The 12,598-nt window shown below is 38.4% G+C and overlaps 2 long non-coding RNA genes across 7 annotated transcripts in view; one reads left to right on the top strand and one right to left on the bottom strand.

Annotated features, from left to right (window-relative positions):
• LOC123646484 overlaps nt 1-12,598 on the top strand; it is a 59,673-nt gene that overhangs the window by 34,303 nt on the left and 12,772 nt on the right. For all 4 annotated transcript variants that reach the window (XR_006737921.1, XR_006737919.1, XR_006737920.1 and 1 more), the window contains exon 4: nt 10,901-11,042. This is a non-coding gene — a long non-coding RNA (uncharacterized LOC123646484). The remainder of the gene's footprint in view (nt 1-10,900; nt 11,043-12,598) is intronic.
• LOC123646483 overlaps nt 11,933-12,598 on the bottom strand; it is a 28,387-nt gene continuing 27,721 nt past the window's right edge. For all 3 annotated transcript variants that reach the window (XR_006737915.1, XR_006737916.1, XR_006737917.1), the window contains exon 3: nt 11,933-12,105. This is a non-coding gene — a long non-coding RNA (uncharacterized LOC123646483). The remainder of the gene's footprint in view (nt 12,106-12,598) is intronic.

Below are 12,598 nucleotides of genomic sequence, written 5' to 3'. Positions count from 1 at the left end.
ATGTTAGACGTACTTTAGGCAGGAGAAAAATGATACCAGATGAGATTATGTTTAGAGATCTGCCCGTGGTAACCAAATGGGTAGTATGTGACTTTTTTTCTTTTTAAAACGTCTTTAAAAGATAATTGACTCTTTAAACAAAAATAACAATAATGAAATTGGGGTGTATAACACATGTGTAAGTAACATGTATGACAATACCATAGAGACCTGAGGGGAAGCGATGGAAGTGTGGAGCATTCTGTATGGCTCTTACACGGCACAGAAAGTGGTGTCATATCACTGGAAGGTAGAAACCAACGGTATTGTTTCATATCCTATGCTGCACAGGACAGGTGCCCAAACAAAGAACTATCCAACCCAAAATGTAAGGTTGAGAAACCATGCCCTAAAGCTAAATAACTAAAATAGTAAAACAAAAAGTTATAGCTAATGGGCCACAAAGGAAATAAGAATGAAAAAATACTCAATGCAAATGAAGTCATAAAAGAAAACAGAGCAAAGAGCTGATGAGATGAAGAGAAAACGTACAGGACGTGTTTGGTGAATGGAACATGGTGGAAATGACATGGTATCAGCTTCCAGGCCCAGGACTCATGAAACCAGCAGCTTCCACTGCCTGTCTCTTGGAACATTTGCTCTGGAGGAAACCATCGCTCACATTGCCACCTGGGCTCCACCTCTTGTCATACCACTGGTGGCATTAGATTGTCATAGCATTTATAAAGAAATATTTACAGGTAAATCTGACAAAACTACAAAAGACCTGTACTATAAAAACTGTAAACATTGCAGAGTAAAAATAAAGGAGACCTTAGCAAAGGGAGAGATACTCTTTCTTCGCAGGTCAGAAAAACACTCAGACATCAGTTCTGACCAAATTGATCTGCAGATTCAGCACAAGCCCAGTCAACATCTAAGTGTTCTCTGTTATAGAAATTGTCAAGCTGATTCTAATATTCATGTGGACATGCAAATGACATAGAATAAGTCCTCCAGAAAAAAAAAAAAAAGAACAAAGTTCGAGGACTAATACCACTCAATTTCAGGATTTTTAATAAAGCTATGGTAATCAAGACAGTGGTATAAAGACAAATAGATCAATAGAACGAAATAGAGAGTTCAGAAACAGACTCACGGCCGGGCGCAGTGGCTCACTCCTGCAATCCCGGCACTCTGGGAGGCCAAGGAGGGAGGATCACTCGGGGTCAGGAGTTTGAGACCAGCCTAAGCAAGAGTGAGACCCCGTCTCTACTAAAAATAGAAAAAAAATTAGGCAGGTGTGGTGGTGGCACCCGCAGTCCCAGCTACTCAGGAGGCTGGGGCAGGAGGATCACTCAAGCCCAGGAGCTAGAGGCTGCAGGGAGCTAGGCAGACACCATGTCACTCTAGCCCAGCGACTTGAACAAGCCTCTGTCTCAAAAAAAAAAAAAAAAAAAAAAGGAAAAGAAATAGACTCACTCATGCATGGAAAACAGATGTGTTACAGATGAGCAAAGGCCATGCAGGGGAAAAAGGATTGTCTTTTCAATAAAGTGTGCAGGAAAATGTGGCTACTCGTGTATCAAAAAAAAAATTTAACTCATTCCACATCTCATACATATACGAACTGGGCCATCAATATAAATGTAAAACTATAAACTTCCAGAAGAAAATAGAACATGTTTGTGATCTTGGGCTAGGCAAAGACGTCTTAAATATAACACCTGAAGCATGGTTTTCCGAAAGAGCACATAGAATTTTATCAAGATTTTAAACTTATATTCTTCCAAAGACACTGTTAGAGTGAAAATACCAACCATAGACTGGCAGGAAATATTTGCAAAGCCTGTACCTGATAAAGGACTTGTATCCAGAATATGTAAATAGGTCTCAAACTCAGTAATAAAAAGTAAATAACCCAATAACAAAATGAGCAAAAAATTTGGCTAGATACTTCACCAAAGAAGATGCTCAGAAGACAAGTAAGTATGCTCAATGTCATTAGTTGTGGGGGAACTGCAACTTACACCACAGTGAGAATTGCTGCGCACCTGTCCGAGTGGCTGAAAGAGACTGGCAGGCCACGCAGGACTGGCTGTGCAGGCCTGTGACCTGTGCAGTGACACAGAGCCCCTGCACAGAGGGCCCTGCGCCTTGTTTCATGCCCTCTCCTGTTTTCATCTTGAAATCCTTAATGATCTTAGAACAGGGAGCCCGGCGTTTTCATTTTGCCCCAGACCCAGCAAATTATATAGCCACTCTCGACTCCACGTGTTAGCAAGGATGGGGGAAAGTGGGGCTCTCATACACCGCTGGTAGGAATGTAAAATGGAACCACCACTTTGGAAAACAGTTGGGCAATGTCTTAAAAAGTTAAGTGTTTACCTCCCGTAGGACCCAGCATTCCCACGCTTAGGTGTATACCCAAGAGAAATAAAAATATATGTGAAAGATTATGTAGATTTTATGGGGATTAACTAACCAATAAAATCCCTTTTCTTTCCATTATATCTTTCATGAATAGTGAAGGCATTACAAATACTTTCTCTGTAAAAAGTTTCTCTATTATGATTGTCCCAAAGGTTACACTGCAAATAATTACATTAGATTTTGACCTCTTATTTATGCAGCGACATTAATTAAAAGTAGAAAAGTAAAACATTTATTTATCTTAAAGCTAGTAGAGACTTAACTATCCCTTCCATAACAGGCAGAGTTTTCATTTGGGAGAAATAAACCGTTTTTACTGTGACACATACACTACTTACATTATTAACATTGGTTCCATTTTATAAAAAGTATTTTTAATTCTAAGTTGTGATTTCAGTAATGATGAATTGTACATTTTATAGCTTGCTCTAATCTTTTTACACAATTAAATTAGACCTAGCCCCAAGTTTTACCAACTTTTAAAAAACTTACCAGTCTATAACAATGACACAACTGATGAAAATGACATATCTGTGTAATGATGCAAAACTCACCATAGGTTCAAGAATAATGTACTTGTTTCATATCTGAAGATTAAACATATTGTAAATTTGAGGGGGCTGTCTTTTTCTTTTTTCGGAGACAAGGTCTCGCTCTGTTACCTGGGATACAGTACAGTGTTACTACCACAGCTCACTGTGTTACCTGGGATACAGTACAGTGTTACTACCACAGCTCACTGCAACTTCAAACTCCTAGGCTCAAGTGATCCTTCTGCCTCAGGCTCTCCAGTAGCTGGGACTACAGGCACATGCCACCACACCTGGCTTTTCTCCCCCCCTCCCATTTTAGTAGAGATGGGGTTTCGCTCTTGCTCAGACTGGTCTTGAACTGCTGGCCTCAACCAGTCCTCCCTCCTTGGCTTCCCAAAGTGTTAGGATTATAGGCACAAGCCACTGCACCAGGCCTAAAATATACTGTAAGTTGTACAGTCCATTTCCTTGGTAGTTGGGAAAAAGAGCACAGGCAACAGCAGAGGACTGTCCTGGGACACTCTTCATCACACAACCAGTGACAGTTTAGTCAAAATCGCACCCGAAAGCCCAACCTTGACTAGCTATGCTCTGCCATCAATTAGAAAATGGTTACCTTTCTGAAAACCCTCAGGATAAATTTCTTTCTGGTTTTAGCATTGTGAATAATAGCTACGGTTCACCTGGGCAACAAATTTGCTTTATGGCCATCACTAAAATGTTGAGCTTGCCCTTTTATACCAAAACCCAAATTTGTGACACATCCTTAACAAGCTGTAGGAATTCATGGAAGACTTTCTCGTATTAGGTTTCCTCCTGGCTCTATTTTAGATCCTAAACTTCATTTCTCTTTTCCTCATCCTTCTCATCCCCTTCTAATATATATAGCCTTACTCTGTATCTTCTTTTCTAATTGTCCTCAAAATATTTTTGGAACAAAAGCTCTAATAAAATATCCCATGTATACTGATTGATACACATGAGGACAATGTGCACACATGCACACACATGGATTAGAAGCCAACCGAATTTTATTCTTCCTTCAGGATGATGGGGACCCTGCTTCCTGCGCTGTGTGGCTTGCGTCTTGCACCGACAGCACTGGTGACAGCGCCAGTCTCACTCTTGGCCAGTGGCAAACATTCCCATCTCTTTTGTTTCTCCATTCCTCAGCAGTTGAGAATAGGAATTAATCAATGTCTCATAATGAAATGAGATGTTTCAAAATGTTACATTAAAGCTCAATTCCACCATTGAAAATATTTGTTATATGTTTTTCTTATTATATACATTTACTAGCCCTAAACCAAATCTAACTGTATTTTGTACAACACTTAGTACACAATCTATTTTAACAGAACTCTAAGACAAACTTTCAATGATTAGCAAACTTTATGATGTATAACCTACTAATTTTATTGAATGGATTTTCTTTCAAAATAAATTATGTAATTACATCTTTCTAAATCATATACATTTTTAAAACTTCTATTTTCATTTTAAACTCAATTATAAAATATTATCATAATAATGTACATTGTACCTGAAAAGCCCTAACCTCAGCATGATATAATTCATCCATGTAACCCAAAATACTTGTACCCCCTAAATCTATTGAAATAAAAACTAAAAAAAAGGTCACAATAAAATTATATGCTTTGTCTATTTGTCAGAGAAAAATAATTAATGGTAAATACTAGGCCTTCTTTTTCAATTCTGTATGAAATTTCTCTTGATAACACTTGATAGAATTCTACTCACAACACTCAGCCAAATACACTTCTTTCTATAGTGCCAAGTGTTCAAAAACACACGGCATTCAAATAATGTAGTTTCCATGTAATTAGGATATCATTTTCAGTTTGATAATCTCGCATAGAAAAGTCTTCAGTGGAAGAAAAGAGAAATACCTAAAAAGAAACAGTTGACTTAAATGATGATGATTACTACTGAATGAACCAGTTCCCTAAAACATAATGGAATAGGCTGTCAATGCCTGAATGTGACTGAGATGTGCACATCTGGGAACAGAAGGAAAGCTCTGCTGGCAACACAACAGTGATCCGACCAGGCAGGATAATCAATCCTTTCATTACATATCCCACCTCCTGACCCCTGTTTATCATCCACTTACTCCTTCTTTAAAATTTTTCATTTAGAAATTACTCATACAAGGAAGTATTTTAAAATATGTGCAGTTTGAAGAATAAAAGAAACACCAGAGAAACCACCACCTCGCCTCAGAAAGAGCAGAAGCTTCTTGGATAGGCCCCTCCTGCTGGCTCCTGCCACCACTGCCAGTGTCCTTAATCCTGTGGTAACCATCTCCCCGTTTTTGTCTTCATACCATTGGGTCCTGTGTATGTGCATTCCTTAAAAACACTTTGCTCTGTGCTGCCGGTTTTTGAGCTTTACAGAAATGGAGTCATTCTCCAAGTATTCTTTGGTAATTTGATTCCTTTCTTTGACATTACATTTTTGCAATTAATCCATATTGATGTGTGAGGCAACAGTTTATTTTTATTGTAGTGTAATAGCTTGTTATATAAACATATGACTATCTGTTCTGCTGCTGATGATCCTTTGTTGTTTCTATATTCTGCTGCTGGTGTTACAGTTGCTCTGGCCTAATTATTTTTCACAAATTGAATGTTATTTTTATATTTTATAGTTCATGCTTTAATTTTAACCACACTTATCAACTTTGCTCCTTATTCATTCTTACATTTCAGAACTTTCATTTGGGATCATTTTTTTTCTACCTAATGTAAACCATTAAGAATTTCTTTTCTCTCAGACTTTGTCTAAAAAAGCCTTTATTTCAATTTCTTACTTGAAAGGTAAGTAATTCTAGGCTGAGAGTTAATATCTCTCAAGACATATTGAAGCTATTGTTCCAGTCATTTGAATTCCAGTGCTGCAGTTAAGAAGTCAGTCATGAGTCTAACTACCACACCTTTATAAATGATGTCTTTTCAAAAATCTATTGTCTGTATTTAAGGTTTTCTCTTTCCCTCTAGTAAATTCTGCAGTTTTCACTATAATATGGCTAAATGTGGATATCCTTTTGATTTGTTCTGCACTGGGCTTCCTGGATTGAGTACTAGTATCTTTTACCCAATATCTCTATAAATAGTGATTCTTCCTCATTTCCTCTATTATCTCCTTCTAGAACCACAGATATATAGATCTGTCAGTGAACTCGTATCCAGCACATATGAACTCTATAACACTTCAGTAAGAATGCTGAAATAAACGAACTCACTAAGAAATGGGCAAAGGAACTGAACAGACACTTTGTGAAAGAAGATATCATTGGTCAATAGGCACATTAAAAGGTGCTTACATCAGGAAAATGCAAACTTAAACTTTGTGAGATGCCACTAACAAACCCACTGGAATGACACAAATTTTATAAGATGGACAATACCAGGTGTAGAAAACTTGGAATTCTCATATACTGCTGGTGGAAATGTAAACTCTTCACTTTGGATAACAGTTGTGCTGTTTCTAATAAAGTTAAACATACATTTATCATATGGCCTAGTGATTCCACTCTTAGATATTTATCCCAATACACACCTATACCTGTACATAAAAGCACACTCTATCTTATGTCATAATAACCCCCAAATGTCCCTTCAGCAGCTAAACGGATTTAAAAAATCATGGTATATATATATATATGCACACAATGGACTACTACTCAGCAATGAAAAAGAATGAAGCACCAACATCCTTAAGCAGATGAATCTCAAAACATGTTGATCAAAAAAGCCAATCATGAAAAGTAATACACTGTATAATTCCACTTATATAAAATTCCAAAGCAGGCAAAGCTCATCACTGTGACAGCCAATTGGTGATGGAGTGGGGCTGGAGGGCAGGGTGGGCTGGCCACACAGGAGCACAGGGAACTTCCTGTATCTTGAATGAGACGGTGGTGACACAGAGGTACCGATTTACAGACAAAGTAAGAAAAATGACTTCCTCGAGAAAACACAGCCAGTTAATAGTAGAGCAATATTAGCATTAGTCTCGGTCTATTAACATTTTCAAGCTTTCTCTCAGAAGGACAAACTGGCTGCAGGAAAAGAGCTCACGTGCACCCAGCATGTAACAAACACTGCTGGAGACAGCTGGGTGAGGGCCACATGCCAGCCACACGCGACAGAGACCCCTACCTCACAGAGACCACACACCGGTGGGAAGAGGTTTCACGGCAGAGGGCAAAGAACACTATGGCACTGCCAACAAGCAATTCAACCACATGGTCTGCTACAGGGGCCCCTAAAGTATCTCCCACAAGAGTTCTTAAGACTTTTAAGTTTAAAGTCTAAAGAAGAAGGTAGACTCACAACAAACAATAAAGTAAGGTAGATCCTTACCTAACACATAAAAAGATAACTACAGATGGTTTAAAGACCTATGAAAGGTAAAACTATAAAGTTAGTAAAGGAAAATGTAGGGAATATTCTTGTTGCCTTAAGGACTTCTTAAATAAAATTTCAAAAGCATAAAACAGTAGGCAAACTAGACTGAATTTGATCACATCCATATTAGAAGTTTCTGTTCAGTAAAGAAAACTATGGAAAAAATTAATAAACAGATGACAGAGAAAAGATTTACAAACCATAAAACCTATAAAGGAATTATCGTCCAGTGTAACAAGAGCTTCTGGAAGTCAACAGGAAAAGACAGCAATCCCAGTGGGAAATGGGCAGAAGGCAGTAACAGGCACCCGCAGCAAAGGAGGCCCAGAACCATATAAGAACACCATGAGCTGCCTAAACCAAATACAGAAATGCAAATTAAAACATCCCTCTGAATGACAAAATTGGGGCAAGTGAACGTCCAGTATATGCAGATGTACAGGAAAACAAAACCCAATGTGCACAGTGCTACCGAACTTGTAGACTGAGGCATCCTTTCTTAAGAGCTTAGTCAAATTAAGTACCCATATGCGTATGGCATCACCACGGAGGAATTCTTTCTGGACCTACATCCCAGTGAGTGGCCGTGAAGAGCTGGGGCAATGCACAGTTATCTGTGCTGGAAGGAAGCCAGAGACACTCGCCTGCGTGTCCACAGTAGGGAAATAATTCAAAGCACGAGGCAAGGGTATGATGCGAGGGGACACGGAGCATGGTGAAAACACCCAGGTTATCCTAGCATGCGACGGTGATGGCACCGTGATGAAAAAGGCAGAGGACACTCACCTCAGGGTTGTAGACAGAGCCAGATGAGGTAATGCACGTAAAGTGCCCAGTCCCTTGCCCTTAGTCCTACAAAAGGAATTCCTGCTCCTTGGTATAGGTTACCCCTCTGAGCTTTCACCCCACTATTTATTTGTGCAGCTGGAGCACGGAGCTTTGTTACGAGAACTTAATAGAAGATGCGGCGGCCACGTGAGTGCCCGGGGGAGGCGAGGCCTCTGGAGTCTGCGGGTCCCCTGTGCACAGCGGCCACTGTACAGCAGGAGAAGCCCTCACTCCGCCCGCATCTCCAACTGCGCACCTAGACAATCATTAAAGCCAGTGCCATGTGGCTGTGTTGCGGGTAAATGAGATAATGCAAACCTCATAACAAGTGCTTGTTCACCTCGCTTCTCCTCCCTCCCAGGTATGGGGAGGTGCCGTCTTACCAGGGGGAGCCCCGTGCCACCATCACATGTTGCGGTGGCCACGCGACAACATGGAGGACGACTCAGCCATGCTGAGACAACACATACATATACAGAAAATGACTAGAAAGAACAACATCAAAATGAGTACCTTAGTTGAATTTGGGTAGAGAAATTACAGGTGGTTATTTTTCTGTTTTTCTATTTTCCGACTATCCTATTATATGGTTATGTTACGTTTAGAAATGTAATATTTCATGGCAAACAAATATTTTACTTTAAAATTGCATTGAACAAAAAGTGTTAAACTTCAAAACCTAAACAGCATCTTTATAGATTCTGTATCAAATGGAGTTAATTTTAAAATTCTAGAATATATTCTGAAGCACTAGGTTCTTCTTAATTCTAACACTTAACCTGGGACAAATAATTTACTGAGAGCTGCATTCTTCACCTATAAAGTGGGGCTAGTTTTAACTCACAGTTGTGAGGATGAAATGAGATAATATGTAAGTACCATGGAGATGATCATGTTTTGAAAACTTCAAAGTTTGCAAAGATATAAATATAAACCCATTAAATACCAGAAGAAAAAATTTTAAATGTTTAGTAGCTTGAACTCCAACATTAGATGGACCTATTTTCAAATTTTAGCTCTGCCACCAACAACCTGGATGACTTTGGGCAACTACTTCACCTTCTCACTACAGCACCTTCTCAGCAGTGTGGGGGTAATGACCACATGCCTGCGTTGCTGTGAAAATTAAATGAGATAAGTAACTTATATATAGCACAGTGCTTGTCACAAAATAATGGCTCATTTAATGTTACCAATTATTATAATCCTCCTTAAAACCACTTCTGCAGTTAATGAAACTGAATATTATTATTAATGTCTCAATCACTGTTTCACATTAAGATACAAAAATAGAAAAGAGATATTCCCTACTCTTAAGGTTCTCACAGTCAATAAAAGAAATGGAAATATATTTCAAAGATCATAGGAGACTTCAATAACTAATAAAATCAAATTTTATATCTATTACTATGAGAATAAAGACAAAGGGGAACAGGATTGGTAACAATGAGGAATGTATCAAAATCTCAAAGGAGATGATATTTTAGTTGGATCTTGAAAGACTGGGTATGATTTTGTCCATTAATGAAGGAAAAATACAAAATTAAAAATCCAAGCCAGGCATGATGGCACATGCTTGTAATCCCAGCTACTCAGGAGGGTGAGGTGGGAGGATCATTTGAATCCAAGAGTTCGAGTCCAGGCTGGGCAACCTAGCAAGATCCCATCTCTTAAAAAAAAAAATCTATAGAGTGCTCAGGCCATTGAGACTTGTCTCATCAGATGGAACACTGAGAGGGGAAAAGCTGGTTGTAAAAAGAAGAAATATTATGATCTAATTGTGAAGAGCTTTATAAAAATGCCCTGCTCCATTATTTGGACTTTATGCACAATAGGGAAATCAAAAGAGGATTTAAGAACACAATCAGACCTAAAATTTAGAAAAATAACTGGTAAAATTAGGTTGGCTTAACAGTGTCAGGAAAGACTTCCCAGGGATGACATTTGGAAGAAGAGTCTGGGAAGGTCATCCCATGTGGCATGTGGGAGACACAGACCTGAGGACCTGCCAAGCACATCTCCGGCTTCTGGAGCGTAGCAGAATGGGGGCGGCGGAGGTGATGTGGAAGACACGGTCCAAGACAGCGACACCTTTGCCCAGGAATGTGGGCTTTGAGGGCAAGAGAGAAAGGCCTGCGATGGTAGAGCGATCTGAGAAGATGACGTTGTGGAAAAACAGGGGCTGGAGGAACAGGCAGGAAATCACGAGTGAAAACTCAGCCCAGAAGAGGGAAGAGCAGATGGACTCAAGAGACATTTGAGGGGACCATTCAGTCTAGCCTGGGAGGAAAAAAAATGAGTATGTTCTATTTTTACCATTTTTCTCTTCAAAAAGCACTCACTATTCCCCTCTACCTATGGATTAAAATGTCAACGCTAGCGTTCAAGGCCTTCCTAGTCTGACCTCTCTGCCTTTTTATCCACTTTCCTTACACCCCACGGTCCCTCTACTTGGACTGTCCTCTCTGCCACGTCAAACCCCATCCGACGACTGAGGCCTGACTAATTGCATGCCACCCACAAGGCCTTCCGAGCTCTCCTGGTGCCTCTCCCCTCAAACAAAGCCTCCAGTGTTGTAAATTAATAAACCCTCATCATGTTGTAACGACCCTCTCCTATTACTAGGTACTACTGTCTGATTCTTTAACAGCTGTTTACATTTCTATGTGCCTTGTCTGTATGTTTCCTTCATAGAACTGCAAAGAAATGTCAAGCACATGAACACAGCTAGACAATCCAAGGCAAGATGAATGTCAGAAGATTTTGGCTTCCTGGAAAAAACTCACCATGGACTTTGGTTATTCAGAATTAGCTACTTCTTCTGTAAGGCTATCAGGTAAAATAAAAATAGTAATGATAACAGTGGTAAAGTATACCTGCCAATCCACTTTCACAATAAGATACATAAGAAGAATAAATCCATATAGATTGAAAGGAGAATACAGTGAGTAATTCCATGCAGAATCCTTGGAATTACATAAGCAGCATAATAACAGGTAGTTTTTCAAACTAACTTATTTACAAAGAAGTAACTTAGGAATGGCCATTCTCCTCCTCTCTAATAATTCTAAGAGAGAGAGACATAGCAAACTGTAACTTAAATAAACAGTTTCTGGAAATTGGGCTTCAACAAGTGAAATTATAATACATAAAAAAAGAAATAATATGTACCTAGTTGCAACTTCAAAGTCAAGCTACACACGAAGAGGACTTACAGTTTGGGCTTATGTATATCTGTAGCAACAGGAAGAACTCCAGGAGAACTCAGAAATTTCAATGCCAAACATGTCACAAGAGGTCAGAGGTCACATTTTTCTAACTTGGGTTTGACCCTAAAGTAAGCAATACATGTAATTAATTGATGCCCTATTCTGAAACATTAACTTGATTGGGACTAGTCTACCAATCCGCTGTTAGTCTAATCATGCTAGTCACAATGTGATCACCTCTAAAAACACAAAGTCAAAGTTACTCAAGACAGAAAGGAAACACATAGGTTGACTATTTTGATTGCTTTTTCCCAGTAGTCAATAAAAAATAAGTTAACCTCCCCAAACACACTGCCTAGCTAATAATGCCAGCAGAGACTAGTAAAAAATCCATATCTGTTTCAAAAGCATGTCTTTAAACTATAACTATTACTTAAAATAATTATAAACTTCTAATGCCATGTTATAATTACCCAAATTAGATGTACATAATTTGTTTGGTTTAAAGAAAAGCAAGTGATATATGTAACTTGATTTTATTGGACATTAAACTATACATGGCATTTAGAGAAATAACATGACAATGAGTTATGAATCATATTAGGAATCTGCATGACTGAAGGCTTAAATTTCACTTGTTACTGATTCTTTGTTCTTTGATTCTTCACCCTTTACATCTTGATTGGAAATCTGTAAAACAAGGGCATCATCTGAAGCATAAAAATATTTTATAAATATTTAATAGAAATGTTAAGTAACTGAGTATTTCAAAGCTTTAATGACACCTATCCAAATTACATAAAAGTGATGAATTCATGTGACAACTATAGTGTTTACAGACATTTAAACTGAAAAGAGGACTACTATTATCATGCGTATCTTCATACAACCCTCAACTGACTACTGTATTTCCTTTTTTAATAATAAAATGACTCAATTGTTTCAATTTTACAATGATTAAACATTAGAAGACATCCTTCCATTTCTAGAAATGTAAAACATTTTTACTGAGAGGCCAAAATTCGTGCTTATTTAGTTCCCAAATGAAGTCATCTATAGAATTTATGTTATCATTAATTTATAAACATGAGCTGTAAATCAGAGGGACAGCTTCACCATTAATCAAAACATCAGACTTAATCCCAGATATATATTTTGAGCTCAGATTGATCTTTTTAGTAAA

The sequence above is a fragment of the Lemur catta genome, chromosome 10 (genome assembly GCF_020740605.2).
Source record: "Lemur catta isolate mLemCat1 chromosome 10, mLemCat1.pri, whole genome shotgun sequence".
Taxonomy (NCBI): Eukaryota; Metazoa; Chordata; class Mammalia; order Primates; family Lemuridae; genus Lemur; species Lemur catta.
The sequence above is the reverse complement of the archived record's forward strand: the minus strand, read 5'-3'. Positions and strand labels throughout refer to the sequence as shown.